This window comes from Cetorhinus maximus, chromosome 11 (genome assembly GCF_964194155.1).
Source record: "Cetorhinus maximus chromosome 11, sCetMax3.hap1.1, whole genome shotgun sequence".
Lineage (NCBI taxonomy): Eukaryota > Metazoa > Chordata > Chondrichthyes > Lamniformes > Cetorhinidae > Cetorhinus > Cetorhinus maximus.
The window spans coordinates 1,268,501-1,291,250 of NC_135889.1; positions in this window are offsets into that span (position 1 = coordinate 1,268,501).

Genomic DNA, 22,750 nt, shown 5'->3' on the forward strand with positions numbered 1-22,750 from the left:
CAGTGTATCAGGACCCTGCCAGGTGTGTTTGAGGTTTAATCGTGTATCAGGAACCTGCCTGGTGTGTTTGAGGTTAAACAATGTATCTGGATCTTCCCAGGTGTGTTTGAGGTTTAACATTGTATCAGGATCCTGCCAGTTGTGTTTGATGTTTAACAGTGTATCAGGATCCTGCCAGATGTGTTTGGGGTTTAACATTGTATCAGGATTCTGCCAGGTGTGTTTGAGGTTTAACAGTGTATTAGGATCCTGCCAGGTGTGCGGGAGGTAAAACAGTGTATTAGGATCCTGCCACGTGTGTATGGCGTTTCACAGCGCATCAGGATCCGGCCAGGAGTGTTTGAGGTTTAATACTGTTTCAGAAACCTGCCAGGTGTGTTTGTGGTTAAACAATGTATCAGGATCCTGCCAGGTGTGTACGGGGTTTCACAGTGTATGAGGATCCTGCCAGATGTGTTTGAGGTTAAACAATGTATCAGGATCCTGCCAGCTGCGTTTGAGGTTTAACAGTATATCAGGATCCTGCCAGATGTGTTTGAGGTTTAACAGTGTATTAGGATCCTGCCAGGTATGCTGGAGGTTTAACAGTGTATTAGGATCCTGCCAGGTGTGTTTGGCGTTTCACAGCGTATCAGGATCCTGCCAGGAGTGTTTGAGGTTTAATACTGTTTCAGGATCATGCCAGGTGTGTTTGAGGTTAAACAGTGTATCAGGATACTGCCAAGTGTGTACGGGGTTTCACAATGTATCAGGATCCTGTCAGGTGTGTACAGGGTTTCACAATGTATCAGAATCCTGCCAGGTGTGTTTGAGGTATAACAGTGTATTAGGATCCCGCCAGCTGTGTATGAGGTTTAACAGTGTATTAGGCTCCTGCCAGGTGTGTACGACGTTTCACAGTGTATCAGGATCCTGCCAGGTGTGTTTGAGGTTTAACAGTGTATCAGGATCCTGCCAGGTGTGTTTGATGTTTAACAGTGTATCAGGATCCTGCCAGATGTGTTTGGGGTTTAACATTTTATCAGAATTCTGCCAGGTGTGTTTGAGGTTTAACAGTGTATTAGGATCCTTCCAGGTGTGCTTGAGGTTTAACAGAGTATCATGATCCTGCCAGGTGTGTTTGAGATTTAACAGTGTATCGGGATCCTGCCAGGGGTGTTTGAGGTTTAACAGCGTATCAGGATCCTGCCAGGCGTGTTTGAGGTTTATCAGTGTATCAGGATCCTGCCAGGTGTGTTTGAGGTTTAACAGTGTATTAGGATCATACCAGGTGTTTTTGAGGTTTAATAGTGTATTAGGATCCTGCCAGTTGTGTATTGCGTTTCACAGGTTTTCATGATCCTGCCAGGTGTGTTTGAGGATTAACAGTGTATCTGGATCCCGCCAGGTGTGTTTGAGGTTTAACAGTGTATTAGGCTCCTGCCAGGTGTGCACGACGTTTCACTGTGTATCAGGATCCTGCCAGGTGTGTTTGAGGTTTAACAGTGTATAAGGATCCTGCCAGCTGTGTTTGAGGTTCAACAGTGTATCAGGATCCTGCCAGGTGTGTTTGAGGTTTAACAGTGTATCAGGATCCCGCCAGGTGTGTTTGAGGTTTAACAGTGTTTTAGGATTCTGCCATGTGTGTTTGAGGTTTAACAGTGTATCAGGATCCTGCCATGTTTGTTTGAGGTTTAATAGTGTATTAGGATCCTGCCAGTTGTGTATTGCGTTTCACAGGTTTTCATGATCCTGCCAGGTGTGTTTGAGGATTAACAGTGTATCTGGATCTTGCCAGATGTGTTTGCGGTTTAACAGTGCAACAGGATCCTGCCTGGTGATATTGAGGCTTAACAGTGTATCAGGATCCTGCTAGGTGTGTTTGAGGTTTAACAGTGTATCAGGATTCTGCCAGTTGTGTTTGAGGTTTAACAGTGTTTCAGGATCCTGACATGTGTGTTTGAGGTTTAACTGTGTATGAGGATCCTGCCAAGTGTGTTTGAGGTTTAACAGTGCATCAGGATCCGGCCAGGTCTGTTTGAGGTTTTACAGTGTATCTGGATCCTGCCAGGTGTGGTTAAGGTTTAACAGTGTATCAGGAACCTGGCAGGTGTGTTTGAGGTTTAACAGTGTATCAGGAACTGCCAGGTGTGTTTGAGGTTTAACAGTGTATCAGGATCCTCCCTGGTGTGTTTGAGGTTTAACAGTTTATTAGGATATTGCCAGGTGTGTTTCAAGTTTTACAGTGTATTAGGATCCTGCCAGGTGTGTTTGAGGTTTAACAGTGCATCAGGATCCTGCCAGGTGTGTACGGGGTTTCACAGTGTATCAGTATCCTGCCAGGTGTGTTTGAGGTTACACAATGTATTCGGATCCTGCCAGTGCGTTTGAGGTTTAACAGTGTATCAGAATCCAGCCAGGTGTTATTGTGGTTTAACAGTGTATTAAGATCCTGCCAGGTGTGTTTGTGTTTTAACAGTTTATTTGGATCCTGCCAGGTGTGTTTGAAGTTTAACAGTTTATTAGGATCCTGCCAGGTGTGTATGGCGTTTCACAGGGTATCAGGATCCTGCCCGGTGTGCTTGAGGTTTAAGAGTGTATCAAGATCCTGCCAGGTGTGTTTGAGGTTTAACAGAGTATTAGGATCCTGCCAGGTGTGTACGGCGTTTCACAGTGTAACAGGATTCTGCCAGGTATGTTTGAGGTTTAACATTGTATTAGTAACCTGCCAGTTGTGTACGGCGTTTCAAAGGGTATCAGGATCCTGCCAGGTGTGTTTGAGGTTTAACAGTGTATCAGGATCCTGCCAGGTGTGTATGAGGTGTAACATTGTATCAGGATCCTGCAAGGTGTTTTTGGGATTAAACTGTGTATTAGGAACCTGCCAGGTGTGTAAGGCGTTTCACAGAGTAACAGGTTCCTGCCAGGTGTGTTTGAGGTTTAACATTGCATCAGGATCCCGCCAGGTGTGTTTGAGGTTTAATAGTGTATCAGGATCCTGTCACGTGTGTTTGAGGTTAAACAATGTATCTGGATCCTGCCAGGTGTGTTTGACGTTTAACAGTGTATCAGGTTCCTGCCAGGTGCGCTTGAGGTTTAACAGTGTATCAGGATCCTGCCAGGTGTGTTTGAGGATTAACAGTGTATTAGGATCCTGCCAGTTGTGTTTGAAGTTTAACAGTGTATCTATATCCTGCCAGGTGTGTTTGAGATTTTAGAGTGTACCAGCATCCTGACAGGTGTGTTTGAGGTTTAACATTGCATCAGGATCCCGCCAGGTGTGTTTGAGGTTTAACAGTGTATTAGGATCCTGCCAGGTGTGTTTGAGGTTTAACAGTTTATTAGGATCCTGCCAGTTGTGTTTGAAGTTTAACAGTGTATCTATATCCTGCCAGTTGTGTTTGAGGTTTAAGAGTGTACCAGCATCCTGCCAGGTGTGTTTGAGGTTTAAGAGTGTACCAGCATCCTGCCAGGTGTGTTTGAGGTTTAACAGTGTATTAGGATCCTGCCAGGTGTGTTTGAGTTTTAACAGTGTATTAGGATACTGCCTGATGTGTGCGGGGTTTCATAGCGTATCAGGATCCAGCCAGGTGTGCACAGAGTTTCACAGTGATTCAGTATCCTGCCAGGTGTGTTTGAGGTTTAACATTGTATCGTGATCCTACCAGGTGTGTACGGGGTTTCACAATGTATCAGGATCCGTCCAGGTGTGTACAGGGTTTCACAGTGTATCAGGATCTGGCCAGGTGTGTACAGGTTTTCACAGTGTATCAGAATCTGCCAGGTGTGTTTGAGGTTTAACAGTGTATTAGGATCCTGCCAGGTGTGTTTGAGGTTTAACAGTTTATTAGGATCCTGCCAGTTGTGTTTGAAGTTTAACAGTGTATCTATATCCTGCCAGTTGTGTTTGAGGTTTAAGAGTGTACCAGCATCCTGACAGGTGTGTTTGAGGTTTAACAGTGTATTAGGATCCTGCCAGGTGTGTTTGAGTTTTAACAGTGTATTAGGATCCTGCCTGATGTGTGCGGGGTTTCATAGCGTATCAGGATCCAGCCAGGTGTGCACAGAGTTTCACAGTGATTCAGTATCCTGCCAGGTGTGTTTGAGGTTTAACATTGTATCGTGATCCTACCAGGTGTGTACGGGGTTTCACAATGTATCAGGATCCGTCCAGGTGTGTACAGGGTTTCACAGTGTATCAGGATCTGGCCAGGTGTGTACAGGTTTTCACAGTGTATCAGAATCTGCCAGGTGTGTTTGAGGTTTAACAGTGCATCAGGATCCTGCCATGTGTGTTTGTGGTTTAACAGTTTATTAGGATCCTGCCAGGTGAATATGGCGTTTCACAGGGTATCAGGATCCTGCCCGGTGTGTTTGAGGTTTAACAATGTATCAGAATCTTGCCAGGTGTGTTTGAGGTTTAACAGTGCATCAGGATCCTGCCAGGTGTGTACGGGGTTTCACAATGTATCAGGTTCCTGCCAGGTGTGTACAGGGTTTCACAGTGTATCAGAATCCTGCCAGGTGTGTTTGAGGTTTAACAGTGTATCAGGAACCTGCCTGGTGTGTTTGAGGTTTAATAGTGTATCAGGATCCTGCCAGGTGTGTTTGAGGTTTAACAGAGTATTAGGATCCTGCCAGGTGTGTACGGCGTTTCACAGTGTATCAGGATTCTGCCAGGTGTGTTTGAGTTTTAACAGTGTATTAGGATCCTGCCAGGTGTGTACGGCGTTTCAAAGGGTATCAGGATCCTGCCAGGTGTGTTTGAGGTTTAACAGTGTATCAGGATCCTGCCAGGTGTGTTTGAAGTTTAACAGTGTATCAGGATCCTGCCAGGTGTGTATGAGGTTTAACATTGTATCAGGAACCTGCCAGGTTTTTTTGTGATTAAACAGTGTATTAGGAACCTTCCAGGTGTGTAAGGCGTTTCACAGGCTAACAGGATCCTGCCAGGTGTGTTTGAGGTTTAACATTGCATCTGGATCCTGCCAGGTGTGTTTGACGTTTAACATTGTATCAGGATCCTGCCAGGTGCGCTTGAGGTTTAGCAGTGTATCAGTATCTTGCCAGGTTTGTTTGAGGTGAACAGTGTATTAGGATCCTGCCCGGTGTGTTTGAGGTTTAACAGTTTATTCGTATCCTGCCAGGTGTGTTTGAGGTTTAACAGTGAATTAGAATCCTGCCCGGTGTGTTTGAGGTTTAACAGTGTATTAGGATCCTGCCAGTTTTGTTTGAAGTTTAACAGTGTATCTATATCCTGCCAGGTGTGTTTGAGGTTTAAGAGTGTACCAGCATCCTGCCAGGTGTGTTTGAGGTTTAACAGTGTATTAGGATCCTGCCAGGTGTTTTTGAGGTTTAACAGTGTATTAGGATCCTGCCTGGTGTGTGCGGGGTTTCATAGCGTACCAGGATCCTGCCAGGTGTGTACAGAGTTTCACAGTGATTCAGCATCCTGCCAGGTGTGTTTGAGGTTTAACATTGTATCGTGATCCTACCAGGTGTGTACGGGGTTCCACAATGTATCAGGATCCTTCCAGGTGTGTACAGGGTTTCACAGTGTATCAGGATCTGGCCAGGTGTGTACAGGTTTTCACAGTGTATCAGAATCTGCCAGGTGTGTTTGTGGTTTAACAGTGCATCAGGATCCTGCCAGGTGTGTTTGAGGTTTAACAGTGTATCAGTATCCTGCCCGGTGTGTTTGAGGTTTAACAGTGTATCAGTATCCTGCCAGGTGTGTTTGAGGTTTAACAGTGTATTAGGATTCTGCCAGGTGTGTTTGAGGTTTGACAGTGTATCAGGATCCTCCCAGGTGTGTTTGAGGTTTAACAGTGTATTAGGATATTGCCAGGTGTGTTTCAAGTTTTACAGTGTATTAGGATCCTGCCAGGTGTGTTTGAGGTTTAACAGTGCATCAGGATCCTGCCAGGTGTGTACGGGGTTTCACAGTGTATCAGTATCCTGCCAGGTGTTTTTGAGGTTACACAATGTATTCGGATCCTGCCAGGTGCGTTTGAGGTTTAACAGTGTATCAGAATCCAGCCAGGTGTTTTTGAGGTTTAACAGTGTATTAAGATCCTGCCAGGTGTGTTTGTGTTTTAACAGTTTATTAGGATCCTGCCAGGTGTGTTTGAAGTTTAATAGTTTATTAGGATCCTGCCAGGTGTGTATGGCGTTTCACAGGGTATCAGCATCCTGCCCGGTGTGTTTGGGATTTAAAATGTATCAGAATCTTGGCAGGTGTGTTTGAGGTTTAACAGTGTATCAGGATCCTGCCAGGTGTGTACGGGGTTTCACAATGTATCAGGTTCCTGCCAGGTGTGTACAGGGTTTCGCAGTGTATCAGAATCCTGCCAGGTGTGTCTTAGGTTTAACAGTGTATCAGGAACCTGCCTGGTGTGCTTGAGGTTTAATACTGTATCAGGATACTGCCAGGTGTGTTTGAGGTTTAACAGAGTATTAGGATCCTGCCAGGTGTGTACGGCGTTTCACAGTGTATCAGGATTCTGCCAGGTATGTTTGAGGTTTAACATTGTATTAGTATCCTGCCAGTTGTGTACGGCGTTTCAAAGGGTATCAGGATCCTGCCAGGTGTGTTTGAGGTTTAACAGTGTATCAGGATCCTGCCAGGTGTGTATGAGGTTTAACATTGTATCAGGATCCTGCAAGGTGTTTTTGTGATTAAACTGTGTATTAGGAACCTGCCAGGTGTGTAAGGCGTTTCACAGGGTAACAGGATCCTGCCAGGTGTGTTTGAGGTTTAACATTGCATCAGGATCCCGCCAGGTGTGTTTGAGGTTTAATAGTGTATTAGGATCCTGCCAGTTGTGTTTGAAGTTTAACAGTGTATCTATATCCTGCCAGGTGTGTTTGATATTTTAGAGTTTACCAGCATCCTGACAGGTGTGTTTGAGGTTTAACGGTGTATTAGGATATTGCCAGGTGTGTTTGAGGTTTAACAGTTTATTAGGATCCTGCCAGTTGTGTTTGAAGTTTAACAGTGTATCTATATCCTGCCAGTTGTGTTTGAGGTTTAAGAGTGTACCAGCATCCTGCCAGGTGTGTTTGAGGTTTAACAGTGTATTAGGATCCTGCCAGGTGTGTTTGAGGTTTAACAGTGTATTAGGATCCTGCCTGGTGTGTGCGGGGTTTCATAGCGTATCAGGATCCTGCCAGGTGTGCACAGAGCTTCACAGTGATTCAGTATCCTGCCAGGTGTGTTTGAGGTTTAACATTGTATCGTGATCCTACCAGGTGTGTACGGGGTTTCACAATGTATCAGGATCCTTCCAGGTGTGTACAGGGTTTCACAGTGTATCAGGATCTGGCCAGGTGTGTACAGGTTTTCACAGTGTATCAGAATCTGCCAGGTGTGTTTGAGGTTTAACAGTGCATCAGGATCCTGCCATGTGTGTTTGTGGTTTAACAGTTTATTAGGATCCTGCCAGGTGTATATGGCGTTTCACAGGGTATCAGGATCCTGCCCGGTGTGTTTGAGGTTTAACAATGTATCAGAATCTTGCCAGGTGTGTTTGAGGTTTAACAGTGTATCAGGATCCTGCCAGGTGTGTACGGGGTTTCACAATGTATCAGGTTCCTGCCAGGTGTGTACAGGGTTTCACAGTGTATCAGAATCCTGCCAGGTGTGTTTGAGGTTTAGCAGTGTATCAGGAACCTGCCTGGTGTGTTTGAGGTTTAATAGTGTATCAGGATCCTGCCAGGTGTGTTTGAGGTTTAACAGAGTATTAGGATCCTGCCAGGTGTGTACGGCGTTTCACAGTGTATCAGGATTCTGCCAGGTGTGTTTGAGTTTTAACAGTGTATTAGGATCCTGCCAGGTGTGTACGGCGTTTCAAAGGGTATCAGGATCCTGCCAGGTGTGTTTGAGGTTTAACAGTGTATCAGGATCCTGCCAGGTGTGTTTGAAGTTTAACAGTGTATCAGGATCCTGCCAGGTGTGTATGAGGTTTAAAATTGTATCAGGAACCTGCCAGGTTTTTTTGTGATTAAACAGTGTATTAGGAACCTTCCAGGTGTGTAAGGCGTTTCACAGGGTAACAGGATCCTGCCAGGTGTGTTTGAGGTTTAACATTGCATCTGGATCCTGCCAGGTGTGTTTGACGTTTAACATTGTATCAGGATCCTGCCAGGTGCGCTTGAGGTTTAGCAGTGTATCAGTATCTTGCCAGGTTTGTTTGAGGTGAACAGTGTATTAGGATCCTGCCCGGTGTGTTTGAGGTTTAACAGTTTATTCGTATCCTGCCAGGTGTGTTTGAGGTTTAACAGTGAATTAGAATCCTGCCCGGTGTGTTTGAGGTTTAACAGTGTATTAGGATCCTGCCAGTTGTGTTTGAAGTTTAACAGTGTATCTATATCCTGCCAGGTGTGTTTGAGGTTTAAGAGTGTACCAGCATCCTGCCAGGTGTGTTTGAGGTTTAACAGTGTATTAGGATCCTGCCAGGTGTTTTTGAGGTTTAACAGTGTATTAGGATCCTGCCTGGTGTGTGCGGGGTTTCATAGCGTACCAGGATCCTGCCAGGTGTGTACAGAGTTTCACTGTGATTCAGCATCCTGCCAGGTGTGTTTGAGGTTTAACATTGTATCGTGATCCTACCAGGTGTGTACGGGGTTCCACAATGTATCAGGATCCTTCCAGGTGTGTACAGGGTTTCACAGTGTATCAGGATCTGGCCAGGTGTGTACAGGTTTTCACAGTGTATCAGAATCTGCCAGGTGTGTTTGTGGTTTAACAGTGCATCAGGATCCTGCCAGGTGTGTTTGAGGTTTAACAGTGTATCAGTATCCTGCCCGGTGTGTTTGAGGTTTAACAGTGTATCAGTATCCTGCCAGGTGTGTTTGAGGTTTAACAGTGTATTAGGATTCTGCCAGGTGTGTTTGAGGTTTGACAGTGTATCAGGATCCTCCCAGGTGTGTTTGAGGTTTAACAGTGTATTAGGATATTGCCAGGTGTGTTTCAAGTTTTACAGTGTATTAGGATCCTGCCAGGTGTGTTTGAGGTTTAACAGTGCATCAGGATCCTGCCAGGTGTGTACGGGGTTTCACAGTGTATCAGTATCCTGCCAGGTGTTTTTGAGCTTACACAATGTATTCGGATCCTGCCAGGTGCGTTTGAGGTTTAACAGTGTATCAGAATCCAGCCAGGTGTTTTTGAGGTTTAACAGTGTATTAAGATCCTGCCAGGTGTGTTTGTGTTTTAACAGTTTATGAGGATCCTGCCAGGTGTGTTTGAAGTTTAATAGTTTATTAGGATCCTGCCAGGTGTGTATGGCGTTTCACAGGGTATCAGCATCCTGCCCGGTGTGTTTGGGATTTAAAATGTATCAGAATCTTGGCAGGTGTGTTTGAGGTTTAACAGTGTATCAGGATCCTGCCAGGTGTGTACGGGGTTTCACAATGTATCAGGTTCCTGCCAGGTGTGTACAGGGTTTCGCAGTGTATCAGAATCCTGCCAGGTGTGTCTTAGGTTTAACAGTGTATCAGGAACCTGCCTGGTGTGCTTGAGGTTTAATAGTGTATCAGGATACTGCCAGGTGTGTTTGAGGTTTAACAGAGTATTAGGATCCTGCCAGGTGTGTACGGCGTTTCACAGTGTATCAGGATTCTGCCAGGTATGTTTGAGGTTTAACATTGTATTAGTATCCTGCCAGTTGTGTACGGCGTTTCAAAGGGTATCAGGATCCTGCCAGGTGTGTTTGAGGTTTAACAGTGTATCAGGATCCTGCCAGGTGTGTATGAGGTTTAACATTGTATCAGGATCCTGCAAGGTGTTTTTGTGATTAAACTGTGTATTAGGAACCTGCCAGGTGTGTAAGGCGTTTCACAGGGTAACAGGATCCTGCCAGGTGTGTTTGAGGTTTAACATTGCATCAGGATCCCGCCAGGTGTGTTTGAGGTTTAATAGTGTATCAGGATCCTGTCACGTGTGTTTGAGGTTAAACAACGTATCTGGATCCTGCCTGGTGTGTTTGACGTTTAACAGTGTATCAGGTTCCTGCCAGGTGCGCTTGAGGTTTAACAGTGTATCAGGATCCTGCCAGGTGTGTTTGAGTTTTAACAGTGTATTAGGATCCTGCCAGTTGTGTTTGAAGTTTAACAGTGTATCTATATCCTGCCAGGTGTGTTTGATATTTTAGAGTTTACCAGCATCCTGACAGGTGTGTTTGAGGTTTAACGGTGTATTAGGATCCTGCCAGGTGTGTTTGAGGTTTAACAGTTTATTAGGATCCTGCCAGTTGTGTTTGAAGTTTAACAGTGTATCTATATCCTGCCAGTTGTGTTTGAGGTTTAAGAGTGTACCAGCATCCTGCCAGGTGTGTTTGAGGTTTAACAGTGTATTAGGATCCTGCCAGGTGTGTTTGAGGTTTAACAGTGTATTAGGATCCTGCCTGGTGTGTGCGGGGTTTCATAGCGTATCAGGATCCTGCCAGGTGTGCACAGAGCTTCACAGTGATTCAGTATCCTGCCAGGTGTGTTTGAGGTTTAACATTGTATCGTGATCCTACCAGGTGTGTACGGGGTTTCACAATGTATCAGGATCCTTCCAGGTGTGTACAGGGTTTCACAGTGTATCAGGATCTGGCCAGGTGTGTACAGGTTTTCACAGTGTATCAGAATCTGCCAGGTGTGTTTGAGGTTTAACAGTGCATCAGGATCCTGCCATGTGTGTTTGTGGTTTAACAGTTTATTAGGATCCTGCCAGGTGTATATGGCGTTTCACAGGGTATCAGGATCCTGCCCGGTGTGTTTGAGGTTTAACAATGTATCAGAATCTTGCCAGGTGTGTTTGAGGTTTAACAGTGTATCAGGATCCTGCCAGGTGTGTACGGGGTTTCACAATGTATCAGGTTCCTGCCAGGTGTGTACAGGGTTTCACAGTGTATCAGAATCCTGCCAGGTGTGTTTGAGGTTTAACAGTGTATCAGGAACCTGCCTGGTGTGTTTGAGGTTTAATAGTGTATCAGGATCCTGCCAGGGGTGTTTGAGGTTTAACAGAGTATTAGGATCCTGCCAGGTGTGTACGGCGTTTCACAGTGTATCAGGATTCTGCCAGGTGTGTTTGAGTTTTAACAGTGTATTAGGATCCTGCCAGGTGTGTACGGCGTTTCAAAGGGTATCAAGATCCTGCCAGGTGTGTTTGAGGTTTAACAGTGTATCAGGATCCTGCCAGTTGTGTTTGAAGTTTAACAGTGTATCAGGATCCTGCCAGGTGTGTATGAGGTTTAACATTGTATCAGGATCCTGCCAGGTTTTTTTGTGATTAAACAGTGTATTATGAACCTTCCAGGTGTGTAAGGCGTTTCACAGGGTAACAGGATCCTGCCAGGTGTGTTTGAGGTTTAACATTGCATCAGGATCCCGCCAGGTGTGTTTGAGGTTTAATAGTGTATCAGGATCCTGCCAGGTATGTTTGAGGTTAAACAATGTATCTGGATCCTGCCAGGTGTGTTTGACGTTTAACATTGTATCAGGATCCTGCCAGGTGCGCTTGAGGTTTAGCAGTGTATCAGGATCTTGCCAGGTTTGTTTGAGGTGAACAGTGTATTAGGATCCTGCCCGGTGTGTTTGAGGTTTAACAGTTTATTAGTATCCTGCCAGTTGTGTTTGAGGTTTAACAGTGTATTAGAATCCTGCCAGGTGTGTTTGAGGTTTACAGTGTATTAGGATCCTGCCAGTTGTGTTTGAAGTTTAACAGTGTATCTATATCCTGCCAGGTGTGTTTGAGGTTTAAGAGTGCACCAGCATCCTGACAGGTTTGTTTGAGGTTTAAAAGTGTATTAGGATCCTGCCAGGTGTGTTTGAGGTTTATCAGTTTATTAGGATCCTGCCAGTTGTGTTTGAAGTTTAACAGTGTATCTTTTCCCTGCCAGGTGTGTTTGAGGTTTAAGAGTGTATCAGGATCCTGCCAGGTGTTTTTGAGGTTTAATAGTGTATTAGGATCCTGCCTGGTGTGTGCGGGGTTTCATAGCGTACCAGGATCCTGCCAGGTGTGTACAGAGTTTCACAGTGATTCAGCATCCTGCCAGGTGTGTTTGAGGTTTAACATTGTATCGTGATCCTACCAGGTGTGTACGGGGTTTCACAATGTATCAGGATCCTTCCAGGTGTGTACAGGGTTTCACAGTATATCAGGATCTGGCCAGGTGTGTACAGGTTTTCACAGTGTATCAGAATCTGCCAGGTGTGTTTGAGGTTTAACAGTGCATCAGGATCCTGCCAGGTGTGTTTGAGGTTTAACAGTGTATCAGTATCCTGCCCGGTGTGTATGAGGTTTAACAGTGTATCAGTATCCTGCCAGGTGCGTTTGACGTTTAACAGTGTATCATGTTCCTGCCAGGTGCGCTTGAGGTTTAACAGTGTATCAGGATCCTGCCAGATGTGTTTGAGGATTAACAGTGTATTAGGATCCTGCCAGTTGTGTTTGAAGTTTAACAGTGTATCTATATCATGCCAGGTGTGTTTGAGATTTTAGAGTGTACCAGCATCCTGACAGGTGTGTTTGAGGTTTAACAGTGTATTAGGATCCTGCCAGGTGTGTTTGAGGTTTAACAGTTTATTAGGATCCTGCCAGTTGTTTTTGAAGTTTAACAGTGTATCTATATCCTGCCAGTTGTGTTTGAGGTTTAAGAGTGTACCAGCATCCTGACAGGTGTGTTTGAGGTTTAACAGTGTATTAGGATCCTGCCAGGTGTGTTTGAGTTTTAACAGTGTATTAGGATCCTGCCTGGTGTGTGCGGGGTTTCATAGCGTATCAGGATCCTGCCAGGTGTGCACAGAGTTTCACAGTGTTTCAGTATCCTGCCAGGTGTGTTTGAGGTTTAACATTGTATCGTGATCCTACCAGGTGTGTACGGGGTTTCACAATGTATCAGGATCCTTCCAGGTGTGTACAGGGTTTCAGAGTGTATCAGGATCTGGCCAGGTGTGTACAGGTTTTCACAGTGTATCAGAATCTGCCAGGTATGTTTGAGGTTTAACAGTGCATCAGGATCCGGCCTTGTGTGTTTGTGGTTTAACAGTTTATTAGGATCCTGCCAGGTGTATATGGCGTTTCACAGTGTATCAGGATCCTGCCAGGTGTGTACGGGGTTTCACAATGTATCAGGTTCCTGCCAGGTGTGTACAGGGTTTCACAGTGTATCAGAATCCTGCCAGGTGTGTTTGAGGTTTAACAGTGTATCAGGAACCTGCCTGGTGTGTTTGAGGTTTAATAGTGTATCAGGATCCTGCCAGGTGTGTTTGAGGTTTAACAGAGTATTAGGATCCTACCAGGTGTGTACGGCGTTTCACAGTGTATCAGGATTCTGCCAGGTGTGTTTGAGTTTTAACAGTGTATTAGGATCCTGCCAGGTGTGTACGGCGTTTCAAAGGGTATCAAGATCCTGCCAGGTGTGTTTGAGGTTTAACAGTGTATCAGGATCCTGCCAGGTGTGTATGAGGTTTAACATTGTATCAGGATCCTGCCAGGTTTTTTTGTGATTAAACAGTGTATTAGGAACCTTCCAGGTGTGTAAGGCGTTTCACAGGGTAACAGGATCCTGCCAGGTGTGTTTGAGGTTTAACATTGCATCAGGATCCCGCCAGGTGTGTTTGAGGTTTAATAGTGTATCAGGATCCTGCCAGGTATGTTTGAGGTTAAACAATGTATCTGGATCCTGCCAGGTGTGTTTGACGTTTAACATTGTATCAGGATCCTGCCAGGTGCGCTTGTGGTTTAGCAGTGTATCAGGATCTTGCCAGGTTTGTTTGAGGTGAACAGTGTATTAGGATCCTGCCCGGTGTGCTTGAGGTTTAACAGTTTATTAGTATCCTGCCAGGTGTGTTTGAGGTTTAACAGTGAATTAGAATCCTGCCAGGTGTGTTTGAGGTTTAACAGTGTATTAGGATCCTGCCAGTTGTGTTTGAAGTTTAACAGTGTATCTATATCCTGCCAGGTGTGTTTGAGGTTTAAGAGTGTACCAGCATCCTGACAGGTGTGTTTGAGGTTTAACAGTGTATTATGATCCTGCCAGGTGTTTTTGAGGTTTAACAGTGTATTAGGATCCTGCCTGGTGTGTGCGGGGTTTCATAGCGTACCAGGATCCTGCCAGGTGTGTACAGAGTTTCACAGTGATTCAGCATCCTGCCAGGTGTGTTTGAGGTTTAACATTGTGTCGTGATCCTACCAGGTGTGTACGGGGTTTCACAATGTATCAGGATCCTTCCAGGTGTGTACAGGGTTTCACAGTGTATCAGGATCTGGCCAGGTGTGTACAGGTTTTCACAGTGAATCAGAATCTGCCAGGTGTGTTTGTGGTTTAACAGTGTATCAGTATCCTGCCCGGTGTGTTTGAGGTTTAACAGTGTATCAGTATCCTGCCAGGTGTGTTTGAGGTTTAACAGTGTATTAGGATTCTGCCAGGTGTGTTTGAGGTTTGACAGTGTATCAGGATCCTCCCAGGTGTGTTTGAGGTTTAACAGTGTATTAGGATATTGCCAGGTGTGTTTCAAGTTTTACAGTGTATTAGGATCCTGCCAGGTGTGTTTGAGGTTTAACAGTGCATCAGGATCCTGCCAGGTGTGTACGGGGTTTCACAGTGTATCAGTATCCTGCCAGGTGTGTTTGAGGTTACACAATGTATTCGGATCCTGCCAGGTGCGTTTGAAGTTTAACAGTGTATCAGAATCCAGCCAGGTATTTTTGAGGTTTAACAGTGTATTAAGATCCTGCCAGGTGTGTTTGTGTTTTAACAGTTTATTAGGATCCTGCCAGGTGTGTTTGAAGTTTAACAGTTTATTAGGATCCTGCCAGGTGTGTATGGCGTTTCACAGGCTATCAGCATCCTGCCCGGTGTGTTTGGGATTTAAAATGTATCTGAATCTTGGCAGGTGTGTTTGAGGTTTAACAGTGTATCAGGATCCTGCCAGGTGTGTACGGGGTTTCACAATGTATCAGGTTCCTGCCAGGTGTGTACAGGGTTTCGCAGTGTATCAGAATCCTGCCAGGTGTGTCTGAGGTTTAACAGTGTATCAGGAACCTGCCTGGTGTGCTTGAGGTTTAATAGTGTATCAGGATACTGCCAGGTGTGTTTGAGGTTTAACAGAGTATTAGGATCCTGCCAGGTGTGTACGGCGTTTCACAGTGTATCAGGATTCTGCCAGGTATGTTTGAGGGTTAACATTGTATTAGTATCCTGCCAGTTGTGTACAGCGTTTCAAAGGGTATCAGGATCCTGCCAGGTGTGTTTGAGGTTTAACAGTGTATCAGGATCCTGCCAGGTGTGTATGAGGTTTAACATTGTATCAGGATCCTGCAAGGTGTTTTTGTGATTAAACTGTGTATTAGGAACCTGCCAGGTGTGTAAGGCGTTTCACAGGGTAACAGGATCCTGCCAGGTGTGTTTGAGGTTTAACATTGCATCAGGATCCCGCCAGGTGTGTTTGAGGTTTAATAGTGTATCAGGATCCTGTCACGTGTGTTTGAGGTTAAACAATGTATCTGGATCCTGCCTGGTGTGTTTGACGTTTAACAGTGTATCAGGTTCCTGCCAGGTGCGCTTGAGGTTTAACAGTGTATCAGGATCCTGCCAGGTGTGTTTGAGTTTTAACAGTGTATTAGGATCCTGCCAGGTGTGTTTGAGGTTTAACAGTGTATCAGGAACCTGCCTGGTGTGTTTGAGGTTTAATAGTGTATCAGGATCCTGCCAGGGGTGTTTGAGGTTTAACAGAGTATTAGGATCCTGCCAGGTGTGTACGGCGTTTCACAGTGTATCAGGATTCTGCCAGGTGTGTTTGAGTTTTAACAGTGTATTAGGATCCTGCCAGGTGTGTACGGCGTTTCAAAGGGTATCAAGATCCTGCCAGGTGTGTTTGAGGTTTAACAGTGTATCAGGATCCTGCCAGTTGTGTTTGAAGTTTAACAGTGTATCAGGATCCTGCCAGGTGTGTATGAGGTTTAACATTGTATCAGGATCCTGCCAGGTTTTTTTGTGATTAAACAGTGTATTAGGAACCTTCCAGGTGTGTAAGGCGTTTCACAGGGTAACAGGATCCTGCCAGGTGTGTTTGAGGTTTAACATTGCATCAGGATCCCGCCAGGTGTGTTTGAGGTTTAATAGTGTATCAGGATCCTGCCAGGTATGTTTGAGGTTAAACAATGTATCTGGATCCTGCCAGGTGTGTTTGACGTTTAACATTGTATCAGGATCCTGCCAGGTGCGCTTGAGGTTTAGCAGTGTATCAGGATCTTGCCAGGTTTGTTTGAGGTGAACAGTGTATTAAGATCCTGCCCGGTGTGTTTGAGGTTTAACAGTTTATTAGTATCCTGCCAGTTGTGTTTGAGGTTTAACAGTGTATTAGAATCCTGCCAGGTGTGTTTGAGGTTTACAGTGTATTAGGATCCTGCCAGTTGTGTTTGAAGTTTAACAGTGTATCTATATCCTGCCAGGTGTGTTTGAGGTTTAAGAGTGCACCAGCATCCTGACAGGTTTGTTTGAGGTTTAAAAGTGTATTAGGATCCTGCCAGGTGTGTTTGAGGTTTATCAGTTTATTAGGATCCTGCCAGTTGTGTTTGAAGTTTAACAGTGTATCTTTTCCCTGCCAGGTGTGTTTGAGGTTTAAGAGTGTATCAGGATCCTGCCAGGTGTTTTTGAGGTTTAATAGTGTATTAGGATCCTGCCTGGTGTGTGCGGGGTTTCATAGCGTACCAGGATCCTGCCAGGTGTGTACAGAGTTTCACAGTGATTCAGCATCCTGCCAGGTGTGTTTGAGGTTTAACATTGTATCGTGATCCTACCAGGTGTGTACGGGGTTTCACAATGTATCAGGATCCTTCCAGGTGTGTACAGGGTTTCACAGTATATCAGGATCTGGCCAGGTGTGTACAGGTTTTCACAGTGTATCAGAATCTGCCAGGTGTGTTTGAGGTTTAACAGTGCATCAGGATCCTGCCAGGTGTGTTTGAGGTTTAACAGTGTATCAGTATCCTGCCCGGTGTGTATGAGGTTTAACAGTGTATCAGTATCCTGCCAGGTGCGTTTGACGTTTAACAGTGTATCATGTTCCTGCCAGGTGCGCTTGAGGTTTAACAGTGTATCAGGATCCTGCCAGATGTGTTTGAGGATTAACAGTGTATTAGGATCCTGCCAGTTGTGTTTGAAGTTTAACAGTGTATCTATATCATGCCAGGTGTGTTTGAGATTTTAGAGTGTACCAGCATCCTGACAGGTGTGTTTGAGGATTAACAGTGTATTAGGATCCTGCCAGGTGTGTTTGAGGTTTAACAGTTTATTAGGATCCTGCCAGTTGTTTTTGAAGTTTAACAGTGTATCTATATCCTGCCAGTTGTGTTTGAGGTTTAAGAGTGTACCAGCATCCTGACAGGTGTGTTTGAGGTTTAACAGTGTATTAGGATCCTGCCAGGTGTGTTTGAGTTTTAACAGTGTATTAGGATCCTGCCTGGTGTGTGCGGGGTTTCATAGCGTATCAGGATCCTGCCAGGTGTGCACAGAGTTTCACAGTGTTTCAGTATCCTGCCAGGTGTGTTTGAGGTTTAACATTGTATCGTGATCCTACCAGGTGTGTACGGGGTTTCACAATGTATCAGGATCCTTCCAGGTGTGTGCAGGGTTTCAGAGTGTATCAGGATCTGGCCAGGTGTGTACAGGTTTTCACAGTGTATCAGAATCTGCCAGGTATGTTTGAGGTTTAACAGTGCATCAGGATCCGGCCTTGTGTGTTTGTGGTTTAACAGTTTATTAGGATCCTGCCAGGTGTATATGGCGTTTCACAGTGTATCAGGATCCTGCCAGGTGTGTACGGGGTTTCACAATGTATCAGGTTCCTGCCAGGTGTGTACAGGGTTTCACAGTGTATCAGAATCCTGCCAGGTGTGTTTGAGGTTTAACAGTGTATCAGGAACCTGCCTGGTGTGTTTGAGGTTTAATAGTGTATCAGGATCCTGCCAGGTGTGTTTGAGGTTTAACAGAGTATTAGGATCCTACCAGGTGTGTACGGCGTTTCACAGTGTATCAGGATTCTGCCAGGTGTGTTTGAGTTTTAACAGTGTATTAGGATCCTGCCAGGTGTGTACGGCGTTTCAAAGGGTATCAAGATCCTGCCAGGTGTGTTTGAGGTTTAACAGTGTATCAGGATCCTGCCAGGTGTGTTTGAAGTTTAACAGTGTATCAGGATCCTGCCAGGTGTGTATGAGGTTTAACATTGTATCAGGATCCTGCCAGGTTTTTTTGTGATTAAACAGTGTATTAGGAACCTTCCAGGTGTGTAAGGCGTTTCACAGGGTAACAGGATCCTGCCAGGTGTGTTTGAGGTTTAACATTGCATCAGGATCCCGCCAGGTGTGTTTGAGGTTTAATAGTGTATCAGGATCCTGCCAGGTATGTTTGAGGTTAAACAATGTATCTGGATCCTGCCAGGTGTGTTTGACGTTTAACATTGTATCAGGATCCTGCCAGGTGCGCTTGTGGTTTAGCAGTGTATCAGGATATTGCCAGGTTTGTTTGAGGTGAACAGTGTATTAGGATCCTGCCCGGTGTGCTTGAGGTTTAACAGTTTATTAGTATCCTGCCAGGTGTGTTTGAGGTTTAACAGTGAATTAGAATCCTGCCAGGTGTGTTTGAGGTTTAACAGTGTATTAGGATCCTGCCAGTTGTGTTTGAAGTTTAACAGTGTATCTATATCCTGCCAGGTGTGTTTGAGGTTTAAGAGTGTACCAGCATCCTGACAGGTGTGTTTGAGGTTTAACAGTGTATTATGATCCTGCCAGGTGTTTTTGAGGTTTAACAGTGTATTAGGATCCTGCCTGTTGTGTGCGGGGTTTCATAGCGTACCAGGATCCTGCCAGGTGTGTACAGAGTTTCACAGTGATTCAGCATCCTGCCAGGTGTGTTTGAGGTTTAACATTGTGTCGTGATCCTACCAGGTGTGTACGGGGTTTCACAATGTATCAGGATCCTTCCAGGTGTGTACAGGGTTTCACAGTGTATCAGGATCTGGCCAGGTGTGTACAGGTTTTCACAGTGTATCAGAATCTGCCAGGTGTGTTTGTGGTTTAACAGTGTATCAGTATCCTGCCCGGTGTGTTTGAGGTTTAACAGTGTATCAGTATCCTGCCAGGTGTGTTTGAGGTTTAACAGTGTATTAGGATTCTGCCAGGTGTGTTTGAGGTTTGACAGTGTATCAGGATCCTCCCAGGTGTGTTTGAGGTTTAACAGTGTATTAGGATATTGCCAGGTGTGTTTCAAGTTTTACAGTGTATTAGGATCCTGCCAGGTGTGTTTGAGGTTTAACAGTGCATCAGGATCCTGCCAGGTGTGTACGGGGTTTCACAGTGTATCAGTATCCTGCCAGGTGTGTTTGAGGTTACACAATGTATTCGGATCCTGCCAGGTGCGTTTGAAGTTTAACAGTGTATCAGAATCCAGCCAGGTATTTTTGAGGTTTAACAGTGTATTAAGATCCTGCCAGGTGTGTTTGTGTTTTAACAGTTTATTAGGATCCTGCCAGGTGTGTTTGAAGTTTAACAGTTTATTAGGATCCTGCCAGGTGTGTATGGCGTTTCACAGGCTATCAGCATCCTGCCCGGTGTGTTTGGGATTTAAAATGTATCTGAATCTTGGCAGGTGTGTTTGAGGTTTAACAGTGTATCAGGATCCTGCCAGGTGTGTACGGGGTTTCACAATGTATCAGGTTCCTGCCAGGTGTGTACAGGGTTTCGCAGTGTATCAGAATCCTGCCAGGTGTGTCTGAGGTTTAACAGTGTATCAGGAACCTGCCTGGTGTGCTTGAGGTTTAATAGTGTATCAGGATACTGCCAGGTGTGTTTGAGGTTTAACAGAGTATTAGGATCCTGCCAGGTGTGTACGGCGTTTCACAGTGTATCAGGATTCTGCCAGGTATGTTTGAGGTTTAACATTGTATTAATATCCTGCCAGTTGTGTACAGCGTTTCAAAGGGTATCAGGATCCTGCCAGGTGTGTTTGAGGTTTAACCGTGTATCAGGATCCTGCCAGGTGTGTATGAGGTTTAACATTGTATCAGGATCCTGCAAGGTGTTTTTGTGATTAAACTGTGTATTAGGAACCTGCCAGGTGTGTAAGGCGTTTCACAGGGTAACAGGATCCTGCCAGGTGTGTTTGAGGTTTAACATTGCATCAGGATCCCGCCAGGTGTGTTTGAGGTTTAATAGTGTATCAGGATCCTGTCACGTGTGTTTGAGGTTAAACAATGTATCTGGATCCTGCCTGGTGTGTTTGACGTTTAACAGTGTATCAGGTTCCTGCCAGGTGCGCTTGAGGTTTAACAGTGTATCAGGATCCTGCCAGGTGTGTTTGAGTTTTAACAGTGTATTAGGATCCTGCCAGGTGTGTTTGAGGTTTAACAGTGTATTAGGATCCTGCCTGGTGTGTGCGGGGTTTCATAGCGTATCAGGATCCTGCCAGGTGTGCACAGAGCTTCACAGTGATTCAGTATCCTGCCAGGTGTGTTTGAGGTTTAACATTGTATCGTGATCCTACCAGGTTTGTACGGGGTTTCACAATGTATCAGGATCCTTCCAGGTGTGTACAGGGTTTCATAGTGTATCAGGATCTGGCCAGGTGTGTACAAGTTTTCACAGTGTATCAGAATCTGCCAGGTGTGTTTGAGGTTTAACAGTGCATCAGGATCCTGCCATGTGTGTTTGTGGTTTAACAGTTTATTAGGATCCTGCCAGGTGTATATGGCGTTTCACAGGGTATTAGGATCCTGCCCGGTGTGTTTGAGGTTTAACAATGTATCAGAATCTTGCCAGGTGTGTTTGAGGTTTAACAGTGTATCAGGATTCTCCCAATTGTGTACAGGGTTTCACAGTGTATCAGAATCCTGCCAGGTGTGTTTGAGGTTTAACAATGTATCAGGAACCTGCCTGGTGTGTTTGAGGTTTAATAGTGTATCAGGATCCTGCCAGGTGTGTTTGAGGTTTAACAGAGTATTAGGATCCTGCCAGGTGTGTACGGCGTTTCACAGTGTATCAGGATTCTGCCAGGTGTGTTTGAGTTTTAACAGTGTATTAGGATCCTGCCAGGTGTGTACGGCGTTTCAAAGGGTATCAGGATCCTGCCAGGTGTGTTTGAGGTTTAACAGTTTATCAGGATCCTGCCAGGTGTGTTTGAAGTTTAACAGTGTATCAGGATCCTGCCAGGTGTGTATGAGTTTTAACATTGTATCAGGATCCTGCCAGGTTTTTTTGTGATTAAACAGTGTATTAGGAACCTTCCAGGTGCGTAAGGCGTTTCACAGGGTAACAGGATCCTGCCAGGTGTGTTTGAGGTTTAAAAATGCATCAGGATCCCGCCAGGTGTGTTTGAGGTTTAATAGTGTATCAGGATCCTGCCAGGTATGTTTGAGGTTAAACAATGTATCTGGATCCTGCCAGGTGTGTTTGACGTTTAACATTGTATCAGGATCCTGCCAGGTGCGCTTGAGGTTTAGCAGTGTATCAGGATCTTGCCAGGTTTGTTTGAGGTGTACAGTGTATTAGGATCCTGCACGGTGTGTTTGAGGTTTAACAGTTTATTAGTATCCTGCCAGGTGTGTTTGAGGTTTAACAGTGTATTAGAATCCTGCCAGGTGTGTTTGAGGTTTAACAGTGTATTAGGATCCTGCCAGTTGTGTTTGAAGTTTAACAGTGTATCTATATCCTGCCAGGTGTGTTTGAGGTTTAATAGTGTACCAGCATCCTGACAGGTTTGTTTGAGGTTTAAAAGTGTATTAGGATCCTGCCAGGTGTGTTTGAGGTTTAACAGTTTATTAGGATCCTGCCAGTTGTGTTTGAAGTTTAACAGTGTATCTTTTCCCTGCCAGGTGTGTTTGAGGTTTAAGAGTGTACCAGCATCCTGACAGGTGTGTTTGAGGTTTCGCAGTGATTCAGCATCCTGCCAGGTGTGTTTGAGGTTTAACATTGTATCGTGATCCTACCAGGTGTGTACGGTGTTTCACAATGTATCAGGATCCTTCCAGGTGTGTACAGGGTTTCACAGTGTATCAGGATCTGGCCAGGTGTGTACAGGTTTTCACAGTGTATCAGAATCTGCCTGGTGTGTTTGAGGTTTAACAGTGCATCAGGATCCTGCCAGGTGTGTTTGAGGTTTAACAGTGTATCAGTATCCTGCCCGGTGTGTTTGAGGTTTAACAGTGTATCAGTATCCTGCCAGGTGTGTTTGAGGTTTAACAGTGTATTAGGATTCTGCCAGGTGTGTTTGAGGTTTGACAGTGTATCACGATCCTGCCATTTGTGTTTGAGATTTAACAGTGTAGCAGGATCCTGCCAAATCTGTACGGGGTTTCACATTGTATCAGGATCCTGCCAGGTGTGCTTGAGGTTAAACAATGTATCAGGATGCTGACAGGTGCATTTGAGGTTTAACAGTGTATCAGGATCCTGCCAGGTGTGTTTGAGGTTTAACAGTTAGTTAGGACCCTGCCAGGTGTGTTTGAGGTTTAACAGTGTATTAGGATCCTGCCAGGTGGGTACGGTGTTTCACAATGTATCAGGATCCTGCCAGGCGTGTACAGGGTTTCACAGTGTATCAGAATCCTGCCAGGTGTGTTTTAGGTTTAACAGTGTATTAGGATCCTGCCAGGTGTGTTTGTGGTTTAACAGTGTATTAGGATCCTGCCAGGTGTGTTTGACGTTTTACAGTGTATTAGGATCCTGCCAGGTGTTTACGGCGTTTCACAGGGTATCAGCATCCTGCAAGGTGTGTTTGAGTTTTAACAG